This window comes from Diachasma alloeum, unplaced genomic scaffold (genome assembly GCF_001412515.2).
Source record: "Diachasma alloeum isolate Michigan unplaced genomic scaffold, Dall2.0 Dall_scaffold_00295, whole genome shotgun sequence".
In the NCBI taxonomy this organism is placed as follows: domain Eukaryota; kingdom Metazoa; phylum Arthropoda; class Insecta; order Hymenoptera; family Braconidae; genus Diachasma; species Diachasma alloeum.
In genome coordinates, this window is record NW_021680434.1 from 379,331 (window position 1) to 383,931 (window position 4,601).

A 4,601-nucleotide genomic window follows, 5' to 3' on the forward strand; every position below is an offset into this window, starting at 1 on the left:
GGGGGGGGGTGGCTGATGTGTCATATCGTGGATAATGGCGATGATTTCCGTTTTGTTGACGGATTTGGGGGTTTTTGGGAATTTTATTTTTGGATACTTCGGAAAAATTCATTGACCGTGAGGAATGCCGCACAGCGCACACTTACGGAGGAGTGAGTCATGGTTTCTTTCGCGGGTAACACCGCTGAGGGCCATAAATATACGGAGTTTAAATGGCTCGGGGGGAATATTGTGATGAGAGTATTGGAAAATTGGGAGAGATCGGAGAGTTTGGGATTTATTTCTGGGTAATAACTGTACTCAATTATTTAAATAATGCAATTGTCCACCTGTTTCAAGTGCGAAAAGCCTCAAAAATATTAGTGCAAATATTATTACACCCATTTACACTCGTTAAAAACTTGAGATACAAATGAAGAAGACATTCACGAATAAGTGCATTTTTTTGCGCACGCAGTGCCGCCAAATCAACATTTTCTTCCCTCCGAAAATATCCCCTGGAAATGAATTAACGTAGTGTCTCCTTCCTCCGCATTTTGTCTTCTCTTCCTCGCATGCACGAAAATTGAGGTAAGTAAGCGTCTGTGCGAGGGGGCAGACACGGAGAGACGCCCCATGAATTACGTTCAAACCCCGCGTTTCGTATTTTCTCACACAAGTACGAAAGTCTAAATGAATGCCACTGCGTCGGTGGATTTCCCATTCACTTTTACCTCAAACTCCAAGCAAGATTCAATTATCAACCAATGAGACCACAGTAGGAAAATCGTGTTGACTCTGTAATAACAATTTACACATGTAAATTCTTACTCCCGGTTACTTTCTACCTCGAGAGAGAGAGACAGATTCTACTGGGAGTGGAGATCAGTAGGCGAGTAATATCGGAGGCGTCAAGTTTCTAAACAAAAAAAAGTCTCAGCAAAAAACTACATTTTTAAATCAATTGAAATCGAGATTTCAATTCGTTGGACTCTGCCCTTCGTCAGCGTCAGTGCGTCACTAACGAAATGGAAGAGAAAAAATGTATTTAATAGATGTGCATATCCGAGGTAAACCCTCATCCCTGGCTGTTTGCCAATCTCGCTCTCAAATAAACTCCCTCTCTCCTACCCGGGTCTTCCTCATCCCATCAGGCCTGTCATTGGTTGAAGCGAAACAGCGAAATTCCGGTTGCGCCAAGTACGCGTTGCGCCAAGTAGACGTGCGCTTCGCGGAGCGTATGCGACACATGAAACAATCAACCAACTGGTGTTCGATTATTTTTCAGAGTTATAAGTCGAGGGAATGCAAGGAGTTTTGAGGAAATTCGAGGGAATGCAAGGAATTTTGAGGAAATTCGAGGAAATGCAAGGAGTTTCTAGGAAATTCGAGGGAATGCAAGGAGTTTCTAGGAAATTTGAGGGAATGCAAGGAGTTTTGAGAAAATTCGAGGGAATGCAAGGAATTTTGAGGAAATTCGAGGGAATCCAAGGAATTATGAGGAAATTGGAGGAAATGCAAGGAGTTTCTAGGAAATTTGAGGGAATGCAAGGAGTTTTTAGGAAATTCGAGGGAATGCAAGGAGTTTTGAGAAAATTCGACGGAATGCAAGGAATTTTGAGGAAATTCGAGGAAATGCAAGGAGTTTCTAGGAAATTCGAGAGAATGCAAGGAGTTTTTAGGAAATTCGAGGGGATGCAAGGAGTTTTGAGAAAATTCGAGGGAATGGAAGGAGTTTTGAGAAAATTCGAGGGAATGCAAGGAGTTCCTAAGAAATTCGAGGGAATGTAAGGAATTTTGAGAAAATTCGAGGGGAATGCAAGGAATTTTTGAGGAAATTGAAGAGAACGCATGGAGTTTTCAGGAAATTCGAGGAAATTCAGGAGTTTCTAGAAAATTCGAGAAAATTCAAGGAATTTGTAGGAAATTCGAGAAAGAAGGAAAGACCATGGACGTATCCACGTACAATTACAGCTGTATCAAAGATACAGCCGCCTGCGATTTTTTGATATAGTTTGTGGGATTGAGAGAAAATGAGCTCCACCCATGTTTCCTAGGCCCCGTGATAGTGCCACGCGTGCACACGTTGGATGGCGATCGGAGGAGCTCGAATGAGTCGTACATAACTAAGAGAGAGAGAGAAAATAGAAAGAGCAAGGCGAGGAGAAAACATGAAATGCGTGTGGAGCTGTGGTGGGGCAATTCTTGGAATGTCCCGGAGTCTCGGGCGAACGACAGTTTGCCGGTGGCTCCTCCGGAACTCCGTGAGCCCCCGTTGGACTGGTTTTGCCTCTGGCATCTCGCCCTATCTCTCTCTCTCGTTGCTCTCTCGCTCGCTCTGGCCAGGTTGTTGGGCTCCCCCTGCCGATGTTAAACGATCAACGGTCGAGGCCTCCTCTCCACGCCATTTTGCTTTTTTTCAGCACTTTGCTCCACGCCTCGATGCCTCGTGTATTGCTATTGCTATTTCTCGAGATGCTGTTGTTATTCCGTCTCTTCACTATTTCAGTTCTTGTAGTTGGGTTTTTGCTCGATCTCGATTTCTCCGCTAGGCGATTTTTTGGGAGACATTTTTATTGGAGATTATTCATGATTTATGGGCCGGGGAGGAGGGGGGGGATTGACTGACCTGTGATGCCCGCCGAACCAGATTTTTGGCACGTTGACCAAGAATATTTTGAGAGATCTCTCCGGTGGATTCTTGAGTCTCGGTGACAGCGGTTTATTATTCTCACGGGTTTGAGGGAACGTCGAGTGTCATCGGGATGGCGTAAAAGACGAAAATAACTTGGGGTGATTGGTTGATGAGGCTTGGTGAAATATGGATTTCTGATGGATTTTCGGGTGGCGGGGGGAGAGCGGTGTCGAGGTGAGAATTCTGGAGAGAACGCCGGGATTTTTCAGGATTTTTAATTATGGAAGCGATGGGAGTGTTTCATGGCTGAAGGATTTTTCAATAATTCAGTTGCGGAGAGGTGAAGTTTAATTAACAATATCCGAGCAGTTTGACATTTTTTCAATTTTGTTGAAAAATAGAAAGTCGAGGTTTTGAAGATTAAGGATAACCGAGTACTTCGGTCACGAGGTGGGAGGTGAGGCGGAGGCTATTGTTCTCTCGTGGAAAAACATTCGCTGAACAAAAAAACGATTTTTTAATTACAAATTTTTAATCTACTTCGATCATTTTTGTGTTGGAAATATTTTTTGCATAACTTTTCTATTTTTTTCACACATGATTCAAGCCTTCGTTTATTTTTCTAGCTTGTCTTTTAGATAATTGGAAAATAATTAATGTGGATAGAAGAAGCGACTTCTTTTGAAATGATAAAGTTCCTTTTTCCGTTTGGTAATTTTGCAATTCTTCTGCATGCGAATATTCATCATTCGTTGGAGAGAATTCTTATACGATACCTGAAAAAAGTGTTTTAATTTTACCGCACTATGTGTGAATGAACTCTCAACATTTTTGTTAGAATTTCGGGTCAAATTTTTTTACCAGTGATTTTTTAGAAAAATTCCTGTTCACCCATTCTCCTACGCTGAGAGAAAAACGACAAAGTTCTCGAACAAGTCTTACTTGTGCCAAGAAAATAGTTTTTTGAAAATTATCAAAAAAGGTTTTTTTTGTGCCGAACATGCAGAGCGTGCGCCGGAATGAAAAATTTTTGTCGCAAAAATAGATTTAGTAGTTCAAAAAAAATCGCATTCTCTGTGCACGCAAGAAATGTCATTTCTAGCACTACTCCTTCGTTATTCGATACTCCCATACGTATTTTGCTCCCGAAAAATCTTTGTTTTATGCGAAACAAGGGATAGTAGTTTTTCGTTTCGGCTGTCTAATAATCACAGACGACAAATGAACCCTCAAATGAAAAAATAATAATGATATGATAGCAATCTTGTAAGTTAGGGATAAAATATTTGTTGATAAATTTTCCTCTATGAGATATTATCATCCTGAAAAGGCACCGTCTGGGGTGAATTATCCGCCTCTTGAGCCAAATATTTCGTTGCTGTCGAAAGCAGAACAATTATTGTTTGAGACTCTCAAATTCGAACCAAACAAATTCTTCTTTGGCAATTTTCAACTAGCTATTTTGTTGGCCCAAACAAGACTTGTTTGACAACGTGTTTGTTTTTCTCTCAGTGTAGGCTACCCGGGATTTCGGACGGGGGTTTTGAAAAAATCGAAGACTGCAGAAAAATTCAAATCCATCATTTCTCTGTCACTCACTGTTCCAACGCTGAAAGTCGCTCGAGTCCTCGCGCAAATGCCTCGACACCCGACACGAAGTTTCTCCAGATCCGCATATTGCCGCAGAGTTACGCAAGTCACCAGTTTCGAGAACGCATATGCCCCCGGCGCGCCATGTCTCGTCCCTCGGCTTCACCTGTTGCATTTCTACCTCGAAATCCCCCGTAACCCAGGGAGGGTGGGGCACACCCCGTGCACAGCCGGGGGTTGACCTTGACTCGCTGCCAGGAAATATCGACCAATTTCCACGATTTTTACTCGACCAGAAAAACAACGGGTCAACCACCAGGTAACGCAAACTACCTGACCCCTCCAATTTTCCCCTCTGTTTAGTTTTCATTTTTCCTCGTTTTTCCGGGAAAAAAAC